Source organism: Pan paniscus, chromosome 19 (genome assembly GCF_029289425.2).
Source record: "Pan paniscus chromosome 19, NHGRI_mPanPan1-v2.0_pri, whole genome shotgun sequence".
Taxonomy (NCBI): domain Eukaryota; kingdom Metazoa; phylum Chordata; class Mammalia; order Primates; family Hominidae; genus Pan; species Pan paniscus.
Window position 1 is genome coordinate 15,973,746 of NC_073268.2, and position 12,359 is coordinate 15,986,104.

A 12,359-nucleotide genomic window follows, 5' to 3' on the forward strand; every position below is an offset into this window, starting at 1 on the left:
GTCATAAATCAATTGTCCAGATACTTGCGGGGCTGAATCTGGGTTCCCTATTCTGTTGCGTTGGCATGTTTTCCCATCCTCGCACCAGTACTGAACTACCTCAATTTCTATAGCTTGCAGTTGATAATAAGCTTTACGCTCTGGTGGAGCAAATCCTCCCACGTCTCATGGCTAGGTATTTTTGAGGCTGGGATTGCTCATACACACAGATCCATTCAACCATTTAGGGAGAGTGTGGGGTGGGGTGGGGAGAACGGGTGCTCAGGGGAGAGGTGGGAGAGCAGCGCGAGGATCCTCTGTGTTTCCATGGCATCCTCCCAAGGGGCGGGAACATATAACCACAGTGCCAATCACCCTGTGGGGAGATCATAAATGCGTCAGCGGACTCCCTTGTTACTTATCCTAGAGGGACAGGCACCTCTCAAAACCGAGATGCTGATCCAAAGAAGCTGCTTCACGCAGGTCTCTCCCATACAATCCTAAAGGTACGCCCTTTCCTGCAAAGCACGTGCGCCTGCTCGGCACCCTAAACACGGATCCTGGACAGATTCGCCCAGAGAGACTCGCTCAATCCGTCTGAGGACTCGCTTAAGACGCCCTGGCGGGCTGAAGAACCGGTCCCTTAGCCAAGGGACTGTTTTTCTTTTTCTTCTTTCTTTCTCTTCTCTTCCCCTCCCCTCCCCTCACCCTCTCTCTCTCTCTTTCTCCCCTCTTCTCTCTCTCTCTGTCTCTCTCCCTCTCCTTTCCTCTTTCACCAGCTACAGCATCTAAGGGACTGTTTTTTCTTTCTTTCTTTCTTTCTTTCTTTTAATCTCTTCTCTTTCACCAACTACAGCATCTAGGGACTGTTTGTTTGTTTGTTTGTTTGTTTTTTGAGATGAAGTCTTTCTCTGTCTCCCAGGCTGGAGTACACAGGCACGATCTCGGCTCACTGCAACCTCCACTTCCCGGGTTCAAGCCATTCTCCTGCCTCAGCCTCCCCAGTAGCTGAGATTACAGGGGCGCGTCACCACGCCCGGCTAATTCTTGTATTTTTCAGACGAGGGTTCACCATGTTGGCCAGGCTGGTCTCGAACTCCTGACCTCAGGTGATCCGCCCGCCTCGGCCTCCCAAAGTGTTGGGATTACAGGCGTGAGCCACCGCATACAGCCTAAGGGCCTGTTTTCTGACTGACAGACACAGACAACCTCACTGAGCACCGTACAACCTAGACAAACACACTAGGGTGCGTTCCAGACCCCAAAAACACACCCCTCTGGGGACCGCAGCCTCCTTATTTGTTCGTGACCAATTGGAGTCCCGCAGGCGCCGTTTCCCCGCCCCTTGGTTCGGTCGAGCCACTTCATTGGCGGCTCAGGCAGCAGTAACGCATCGCGCTTGCTCAGTAGCCAATAAGAAGCATGACGGCACCCTCGGCAACCTGGGACCTCCTAGACCGGCCGAGCTAGCTATGCCCCGCCCGAAGCAGCATCCTCCGGATCCTTCGGGTTCTTTCGGAAGCTGCCCTCCAGGGTGAAGTCGCGTTCGCTCTCCCATCAACACATTAATTTTTCTGCCCGACTCTCGCGCGTGCGCACTGACACCCCCAGGACGGCCCTGAAATGAAAACATCTTGAGAGAGGAGGAGGGACCCCAAGCCGCTGTAGGCCAGATCAGTGAGGCTACCCACACAGCCCGAGATGGCTGCTGCCGGAAGCGGTCTCCAAAACAGGAATTATAGGACCAAAAAGTCTCATGAGGTCCCACCGAGATTTGAACTCGGATCGCTGGATTCAAAGTCCAGAGTGCTAACCATTACACCATGGGACCTGCTAACTGCTGAGGGCGGCCGCGAGTCTCCTCAAGCTAGGAGGGCTCTGGGCGGCCTTTTCAGAGCGGCAGCGGTGTCCGTGTTTGCCGGACTGGGCCCTGGGCCGGGGCCCCACGGGCGGCGTGGCGAGGGCTTCTGCGTCCTTCGCGTTCCGGGCGTTTCTGGTCCCGGGGATATCATGTCTTCCTGCGCTCCTCCGGGGGCTGGGAGGTCGGAAAGGCAGCAGGCTGGCGGGGTTGGCGATGTGGGGCCGGACTGGGTCCGGGGAAAGCCTGCTCCAACCCCAACTCCAGGGCAGGAGGCGCGGCGCACGGAGCCTGGGTTGTTTATTTATTGATTTACGTGGGAAGTGCCTTAGAAAAGGTATTTTGGCCAAGCGGGAAGGGAAGCGGACTGGCATGTGGGGAACAACGGTTCAAACCCCAGGCGCCCCAGGGACGCGCGAACGGAGACTTTGAAATTGCGCCCCTAGCCTGACTGCGTCGGTGCGAGTCCTACTGTTTCACGTGGCTGGAGCTCACGAGAAAACCGTTCCAAAGTTTCGCCTCCACATGCGTTGTGTGCCTAATTAAAAACCACCAGGTGGGACTGCTGAGATAACACTCAGATACCCTTCCTTGCTGGGCGATTATCCTTAACTCAAGGATTAAATCAGATCAGTGGAAAAGACACTCCCCTCTGGGCTCTCTCCCCCATTTTAGTGAGCGTGTATGTAAACGGAAGTTTCTGCAGGTCAATCTGGCTACATTAAATTTTTACACGCCATTTGACTCAGCAGTTTCATCTTTGAGACTTTAACCTACGGAAACACCAAGGCAAGTGCCAAGACGTATGTTCCAGGATGTTCTCAGCTGTGTTGTTTATAATAGTAAAAAACAGAAAATAAACGTCCAAGTGAAAATTGGTAATAACAATATCTACACAATAAATATTGTGCAAGAATTTAGGGAATAACTTATTGTAATAATATAAAAAGCCAAAACAAAAAAGCCACTTGCCAATTATTATGTATAATAATAATAAAATCGACTTACCAATTAGTATGTATACATACCGATTAGTATGTATAACAATATGATAATAGTAGGTAAAATCTACTTACCAATTTGTATGTATAATAGTGTTGTACCAATTAGTGTGTATAATAATACAGTATATATTAATTATATATAACATTAATTATATATAAATAAAATACATCATTTAATAATATATACTAATAAGATCTAATTCATATATACTATATACTAACAATATACAGTAATATGTATAATATCCCATGACTTATAAACAAACAGAAAAGTTCTACATGTGTGTAATGAACATTTACCATTTATTTGACGTGTGACATCTGACTTCCTTTCTTGAGGGCGCCAACACTGTGTGGATCTGGGTGACAGCAGCTGTGCTCCAAGGTGGATATACTCACTCTCCAGCAGTCAGAATGAGATGTAGCTTGGCCAATTAGACTTAAAATCCAGAGAATGATGCCCAGAAACGGGCATTTTAGAACTCGTTCTGCTACTAGTGGTGGCTGTGACACCCAGTGTCCCAGGGGCAGTGGGGGCAGCCAGGCCATGCCCACTGGCAGCAGAACTGGCATCCTAACCACACGGCCCAGGATCCTGACCTTGCCTGAGGTCCTGGCTGCCCAGTTCCCCTTTGGCTCTGCCCATCTTCTGAAGTTTGCTTTTCCAGCCTCTCTCTGGTGCTCTGAGCTATCTCACATCCCTCCAAAAAGTCTCTTTTCTTGCTTAATGTACCCAGTCCTTTTCCGTTGCATGCAGTCAAGAGCATGGTAGCCTAAATCTGAAATGCTCTGTTGATGATTTATCTCTGGGGAGTAAATTTATAAGGACTTTTCTGTTTTTCCATATGGCTTGATAAAAGAATAACTCTTGTATATTGTCAGAAGAAACAGTAAAGATTTTCCATTTTGGGAAACAAGCCAATCTCCCCTTAAGCGCCTATGACTTAAGGGTGAGCTATTAAAGCTGAAGTTGAATGACTTCAGCATCTTTGGACCTCAGCTTTCCTGTTTATTTCTTCCTTACGCGGGTTCTGTGAGCACCAGTGAGAGTGCATTGAAATTAATTTCTCAAAAGCTACTTTAGAAACCCTAAAGGGCCATGATGATATTCTTTGACAATGCATAGGAGATAGTTCCTTCTGTCCAGTGTGAGGGTAAAGGTGACTCCACCTTCCTACTTCCACTTCTCCCTACTCCCATTCTCTAGCTTTTTCTTTTCTTTTCTTTTCTTTTCTTTTCTTTCTTCTTTCTTTTTTGAGATGGAGTCTGGCTTTTTTGCCCAGGCTAGAGTGTAGTGGCATGATCTCCGCTCACTGCAACCTCTTCCTCCCAGGTTCAAGCGATTATCCTGCCTCAGCCTCCCGAGTAATTGGAACTACAGTGCACCACCATCACGCCCAGCTAATTTTTGTGTTTTTAGTAGAGACAGAGTTTCGCCATGTTGGCCAGGCTGGTCTCAAACTCCTGGCCTCAAGTAATCCACCTGCCTCTGCCTCTCAAAGTGCTGGGATTACAGGCCTGAGCCACTGCGCCTGGCCACATTTACTAATTTTTTAATGATAAGAGAGAAAAGGGAGACAGGATGTAATCTTCCTTCCCCAGAATAACTAGTTTCTATTAACATAAAGCCACAGTTCATGACATTGTAAAGATGGCAACCCATGGCATCTTTGAGAACAGACCCAGCCTCCTCAAGTGGCTCCTGAAGCATGGGAGAGTCCTAGGTTCTGCTAGAGGTGGGGTCAGTGTGGCTTCAGCCCTGGCACTGAGACTGAGGGCTGAATCAGGCAGAGGGGGAGAACAGTGAGGCCAGGGGTTAGGAAGGACCTGAAGGAAGGCTGGGCACGGTGGCTCACACCTGTAATCCCAGCACTTTGGGAGGTCCAGGTGAGTGGATCACCTGAAGTCGGGAGTTCCAGACCAGCCTGACCAACATGGAGAAACCCCGTCTCTACTAAAAATACAAAATTAGCCAGGTGTATTGGCGCGTGCCTGTAATCCCAGCTACTCAGGAGGCTGAGGAAGGAGAATCGCTTGAAACCAGGAGGCGGAGGTTGTGGTGAGCTGAGATTGTGCCACTGCACTCCAGCCTGGGCAACGAGAGCGAAACTCTGTCTCAAAAAAAAAAAAAAAAAACCTGAAGGCAAGGATTAGGGACTTCAAGTTTTTTGTAAGCCTGTAAATATATAGTGGATGGAATAACAGGTGCTTTGAGTAGTTAAATGGAAAGTATTCCTGTTCACTGTCATAGCCATATTCAGTCCATTTCCTTTGTCCATTCTGAAGCTTCTCACAGTTAGCTGGGATAGAATCTGTCTTGCTCTGTGTCCTCATCACCCAGCTTAGGTGATACCTGCCACGAATCCCCTACTTTACCTTGGGATCCCCGGCTGAGCCAGACAAGCTGCCAGCACCTCCTTGTGCAGTGTGAGGAGGGATGCCCTGAGTCTCTGGGCTTGCCCCTTCTGCCCCAAGCCCTATTGCCCAGAAGGATCTGGCATTCCTGAACAAAATACAAAATGAGGCTGGGTGCAGTGGCTCATGCCTGTAATCCCAGCACTTTGGGAGGCCGAGGCTGGTGGATCACCTGAGGTCAGGAGTTCCAGACCAGCCTGACCAACATGGAGAAGCCCCTTCTCCACTAAAAATATAAAATTAGCCGGGCATGGTGGCGCATGCCTGTAATCCCAGCTACTTGGGAGGCTGAGGGAGGAGAATCGCTTGAACCTGGGAGGCAGAGGTTGCGATGAGCCAAGATTGTGCCATTGCACTCCAGCCTGAGCAAAAAGAGCAAAACTCCGTCTAAAAAATAAATAAATAAAACCCAACAAATATACATGTATATGAATATGAATATTCCTTTTCTCTTTTCTTGTGTAGAGACAGAGTCTTGCTATGTTGCCCAGGCTAGTCTCGAACTCCTGGGCTCAAGTGATCCTCCTGCCTTGGCCTACCAAAGTGACGAGATTACAGATGTGAGCAACTGAACCCAGCACATATTCTTTTTCTTAGAAAAAAATCAAAACACTGTTCTGCACCTTGTTTTATTAGCACCATATGTTGCATATGTTGAAGATTGTTCAATAACAGAATATATAAAATCTATCTCATTTTTTAAAATAGAGACAGGAATCTTGCTGTGTTGCCCAGGCTGGTCTTGCATCCCTGGCCTTAAGTGATCCTCCTGCCTTGGCTTCCCAAATTGCTGGATTACAGGAATGAGCCACTGCCCCCAGCCTTATCCCTTTAAATGACATGTAATTGAATTGTTATTTATATAATGGAAAATGCACAAATCGTAACTGGAGAAACCAATACTTTTTTTTTTACACAAATGTATACGCCTGTGTCACCATCACCTAGATCAAGATATAAAGCATTTCCATCACCCCAGAAAGTTCTCTGGTACTCTTTTCAAGCCATTACCTCCTACCTGCCTGGAATCACTGTACTGGTTTCTATCACCATAAATTACTTTTGGCTGCTCTTAAATTTTACATATATGAAATTCACTTATCTGTAGTGTATTTTGTGTCTGGTTTCTTTTGCCAGACACAAAATCAATCAACAAAATTAAATCAATAATTTTGAAGGCCAGGCATGGTGGCTCACGCCTGTAATCCCAGCACTTTGGGAGGCCAAGGCAGGCAGATCACAAGATCAGGAGTTTGAGACCAGCCTAGCCAATATGGTGAAACCCAGTCTCTAGTAAAAATGCAAAAAAATTAGCTGGGCGTGGTGGTGCATGCCTATAATCCCAGCTACTCGGGAGGCTGAGGCAGGAGAATTGCTTGAACCTGGGAGGCAGAGGTTGCAGTGAGCCAAGATAGCGCCACTGCCCTCCAGCCTGGGAGACAGAGTGAGACTCCCTCTCAGATAAATAAACAAATAAATAAATAAATAACAATTTTGAGACTCGTCCTTGTCATTTTATATATCGGTAGTACATTCTTTCATTGCTGAGTAATATTGCATTGTATGACTATACCACGATTTGTTGATCCATTCTCCAGTTGATGGACATTTGGGTTGTTTACAGTTTGGGGCTAGTATAAATAAATCTGCTATGACCACTCTTGTACAACTCTTTTTTGGTCTTGGGTATAAACCTAAGAATAGAATTGCTGGGCTATAGGCTATGTGTATACTTAAGTTTATTAGGAACTGCCAAACAGTTTTCCAAGGTTCTTGTACTATTTTATACTCCCACCAGCAGTGTATGGGAGAGTTCCAGTTCTACATCTTTGTTAGTAGGTGGCATTGTTAGTCTCTTAAATTTTAGCCATTCTGGTGGGTGTATAATGATCTCTTTTTATGGTTTTAATTTGTATTTCCCTGATGGTTATGATGTTGAACATCTATTGTACATGCTTACTAGCTGTTTAGATATGTTCTTTTCTAAGTGCTGTTTCAAGTATTTTATTCATTAAGACAATGTTTTTCCCGGCCTGGGCAACATGGCAAGACCCCATCTCTACAAAAAATTTAAAGATTAGCTGGGCTGGTTGTGCCACTGCACTCCAGCCTGGGCAACAGAGCAAGACCCTGTCTCACACAAAAAAATTTCTTATTAATTTACAGGAATTCTTTATATATCCTGATATGAATCCTTTATCAAATATATGTATGTTGAACATTTTCTCCCAGTCTGTGGCTTGCCTTTTCACTTTCTTTTTTTTTCTTTTTTAAGAGAGAGTCTCACTCTGTCACCCAGGCTGGAGTGCAGTGGCACAATCTCTGCAACCTCTGACTCCTGGGTTCAAGTAAGTCTTATGCCTCAGCCTCCTGAGTAGCTGGGATTACAGGTGCTTACCAGCATGCCTGGCTAATGTTTGTATTTTTAGTAGAGACAGGGTTTCACCATGTTGGCCAGTTTGGTCTTGAACTCCTAACCTCAAGTGATCTGCCCACCTCAGCCTCCCAAAGTGCTGGGATTATAGGTGCAAGCCACTGTGGCCAGCTGCCTTTTCACTTTCTTAATAGTGTCTATATTAGCCCGTTTGCACACTGCTGATAAAGACATACCTGAGACTGGGAAGAAAAAGAGGTTTAATGGACTTACAGTTCCACGTGGCTGTGGAGATCTCACAATCATGATGGAAGGTGAAAGGCATGTCTCACATGGCAGCAGACAAGAGAAGAGTGCTTGTGCAGGGAACTCCCCTTTTTAAAACCATCAGATCTCGTGAGACTTATTCACTATCATGAGAACAGCATGGGAAAGACCTGCCTTCATGATTCAGTTACCTCCCACTGGGTCCCTCCCACAACACATGGAAATTCAAGATGAGATTTGGGTGGGGACACAGCCAAACCATATCATTCTGCCCCAGTCCCTCCCAAATCTCATGTCCTCACATTTCAAAACCATTCATGCCTTCCCAACAGTCCCCCAAAGTCTTAACTCATTTCAGCATTAACTCAAAAGTCAACAGTCCAATGTCTCATCCGAGACAAGGCAAGTCCCTTCTGCCTATGAGCCTGTAAAATCAAAAGCAGATACAATGGGGGTACAGGCATTGGGTAAATACAGCTGTTTCAAATGGGAAAAAATGGCCAAAACAAAGGGGCTACAGGCCCCATGCAAGTCTGAAATTCAGTGAGGCAGTCAAATCTTAAAGCTCCAAAATAATGTCCTTTGACCCTGTGTCTCACATCCAGGTCACACTGATGTAAAAGGTGGGTTTATGTGGTCTTGGGCAGCACCCCCCTGTGGCTTTGCAGGGTACAGCCTCCCTCCTGGCTGCTTTCACAGGCTGGCATTGAGTGCACAGTGCAAGCTGTTGGTGGATCTACCTTTCTGGGCTCTGGAGAATGGTGGCCCTCTTCTCACAGCTCCACTAGGTGGTGCCCTAGTAGGGACTCTGTGTGGGGGCTCTGACCCCACATTTACCTTCCTCACTGCCCTAGCAGAGGTTCTCCATGAGGGCCCCACCCCTGGAGCAAACTTCTGCCTGAGCATCCAGACATTTCCATACATCCTCTGAAATCTAGGTGGAGGTTCCCAAATCCCAATTCTTGACTTCTGTGAACCTGCAGGCTCAACACCATGTAGAAGCTGCCAAGGCTTGGGGCTTACACCCTCTGAAGCTACAGTCCAAGCTCTATGTTGGCTCCTTTCAGCCTCAGCTGGAGCAGCTGGGATGCAGGGCACCAAATCCCTAGGGTGGACTCAGCACAAGGACCCTGGACCAGGCCAATGAAACCATATTTTCCCCCTAGGCCTCCAGGCCTGTGATGGGAGGGGCTGCCGTGAAGACCTCTGACATGCCGTGGAGACATTTTCCCCATTGTCTTGGCGATTAACATTGGCTCCTCATTACTTATGCAAATTTCTGCAGCTGGCTTGAATTTCTCCTCAGAAAATGGGATTTTCTTTTCTTTTTTTTTTTTGAGATGGTGTTTTGCTCAGTCACCCAGGCTGGAATGCAGTGGTGCAATCTTGGCTTACTGCAACCTCCACCTTCTGGGTTCAAGTGATTCTCCTGCCTCAGCCTCCCGAGTAGCTGGGATTACAGGCACACAACACCATGCCTGGCTGATTTTTGTATTTTTAGTAGAGACAGGGTTTCATCATGTTGGACAGGCTGGTCTCAAACTCCTGACCTCAAGTGATCTGCCTGCCTCAGCCTCCCAAAGTGTTGGGATTACAGGTATGAGACCAGACAGATTTGAGAAAGTTTTGAAGACTGAAAGCCACCATGCCCAGCCAGGATTTTCTTTTCTATTGTGTTGTCAGGCTGTGAATTTTCCAAACTTTTGTGCTGTTTCCCTTTTAAAACTGAATGCCTTTAACAGCACCCAAGTCACCTCTTGAATGCTTTGAGGCTTAGAAATTTCTTCCACCAGATATCCTAAATCATCTCTCAAGTTCAAAGTTCCACAAATCTCTAGGGCAGGGGCAAAATGCTGCCAGTCTCTTTGCTAAAACGTAACAAGAGTCACCCTTGCTCCAGTTCCCAGCAAGTACCTCATCCCCATCTGAGACCACCTCAGCCTGGATTTCATTGTCCATATCATTATCAGCATTTTGGTTGAATCCATTCAACAAGTCTCTAGGGAGTTCCAAACTTTACCACATTTTCCCGTTTGCTTCTGAGCCCTCCAAACTGTTCAACCCTTTGCCTGTTACCCAGTTCCAAAGTCACTGCCACATTTTTGAGTATCTTTTCAGCAGCACCTCACTCTCAATACCAATGACGGCAGTGGCTGCTGCCATTCTGCCAGCTGCATCAGGGAGGCATGGTTGGGGCTGCACACTCCATGGAGCCAGTGGGAGACCTGCCCCTTCTGAGTTGGGACGGGGGTGCCCCATGCCACTGTAGCTGCCCAAACTGTAGCTGCAGACCCAGCCCTCCTGCTCTACAGAGCAGGCAGAAGCCTCACCCTCCTGGGGCTATGCAAACTGCAGCTATGGATCTGAGCCTCCCTGTGCTCTTGGGGGAGCTAGGTCCAGACAGGATTGTCCTCCTGGGTGCAGCGGCAGCTGCCAGATGCGCAACTGCAGACCTTGGCCTCCCACTCCATGAAGCAAGCAGGAGCCAGGGACAAGCGGGAGGCCTGCCTCTTCCAAGTTAGCAGGGTAGGAGTTCCCAGGTGCAGCTGCGGCTGCCCTCCCAGGTGCAGGACCCAGGCGTCTCTGCACCCTGCACCCTCGGGTGCCCCAGAAAGGACCCCCCCCCACCCCACCCCTGCAAGCTCAGAGGTGTCTGCTCCCACTGCCTGGCCTCTCTCCACTCCTGGCACACACTCCCATCTCAGAGCAGGGTTAAGGCCAAGCCCCAGAGCCATGAATAGTAGAAGGAGGCAGACAGTCCTGGGCAGAAGTGGGTGGGGTCCCTAGTAAGGCCCCACTGTCAGGCCAAGGAGGGCCTGAAGGCTGGGGGCTGGGGGCTGGGCTGCCAGTCCCACAGACTGGAGTGCAGACTTGTGGTACCTCTTCCGGCCTGCCCATGGCTGCCCATGGACCAATCGGCATGCACTTCCTCCTCTTTGAGGTCCATAAAAGCCCTGGGCTCAGCCAGAGCAGGCAGAGGATGGCCAGAGGACAAAGAGGGCAGGGAGACAGGACAGGACAGGACAAACAGCTGCAGAGAGGAGGAGTACCATCTACTCCAGCTCTGGAGAGGAGTACCATCTATGGGACAGGACAACCAGCTGCAGAGAGGAATACCCTCTCTGCTGAGAACTGCAGAGATGAGGGACCAGCAGAGAGTGTACTCCTCTCTGCTGAGAGCTTCAGAGACCTACCGAGACATCTGAATGACTTGGCTGAGGAGAGGAACTATCCTCTCCAGGGCCTCCTCTCTGCTAAGAGCTAAACACTTGACTGGACGACCTGCCTGCAGAGAGGAGGTACCCACTCCTCTGAGCTGTCCTAACACTAAATAAAACTCTTCATCACCTTTTACTTGTCTGCATACCTCATTCTTCCGGATGCAGGACAAGAACTCAGGCAAAGGCACTGTGGCTACAGAGATTTCCAGCCAGAAAAATTGACCCCCAGTAACACCAACTTTCTCTATTAGTCCATTTTCATGCTGCTGATAACGATGTACCTGAGACTGGGAAGAAAAAGAGGTTTAATGGACTTACAGTTCCATGTGGCTGGGGAGGCCTCACAATCATGGCAGAAGGCAAAAGGCATGTCTCACATGGTGGCAGACAAGAAGAGAGCTTGTGCAGGGAAACTCCCCTTTTATTTATTTATTTACTTATTTATTTATTTGAGACAGAGTCTTGCTTTGTCACCCAGGCTGGAGTGAAGTGGCATGATCTCAGCTCACTGCAGCCTCCACCTCCTGGGTTCAAGCAATTCTCCTGCCTCAGCCTCCCAAGTAGCTGGGATTACAGGCATGCACCACCACACCTGGCTCATTTTTGTATTTTTAGTAGAGACAGGGTTTCACCATGTTGGCCAGGCTGGTCTTGAACTCCTGACCTCAGGTTATCAGCCTGCCTCAGCCTCCAAATTGCTGGGATTACAGGCATGAGCCACCACACTCGGCCGAAACTCCCCTTTTTAAAACCATCAGATCTTGTGAGACTTATTCACTGTCACAGAACAGCATGGGAAAGACCTGCCCCCATGATTCAATTACCTCCCACCAGGTCCCTCCCACAACACGTGGAAATCAAGATGAGATTTGGGTGGGGACACAGCCAAACCATGTCAATGTCTTTTGATGAGCAGAAGGTTTAAATTTTGATGGATAAAGTCAAATGTATCTTTTTTTCTTTTATGATGAATGCGTTTTGTGTCCTTTGCATGTGGAGAGCTGGGATCTTTACAAGCACAATGGGATAGGAGAGAGGCATATGCAGTTATATAGATTACTCAATTACATGAGGAACATCTTGATAATCCCTTGGTAAAATTTAAAGATGAGGGAATTAGAATTTATATTCTAATTTGAATATAACTTGAATTGAACTTGTTTGAAACTGAAGGGCATAAAGGAAGCAGGAGCATCCAAACAAAGGAATAAGAAAAAGAAGAGCTGTGTGTTAACTTGAAT

At 47.8% G+C, this 12,359-nt stretch overlaps 1 non-coding gene across 1 annotated transcript; it reads right to left on the bottom strand.

The window, feature by feature from the left end:
* Positions 1 to 1,738: 1,738 nt before the first annotated feature.
* On the bottom strand, positions 1,739 to 1,810 carry TRNAQ-UUG (transfer RNA glutamine (anticodon UUG)). The gene has a single exon. It is a non-coding gene; the product is annotated as a tRNA-Gln (tRNA).
* Positions 1,811 to 12,359: the final 10,549 nt, after the last annotated feature.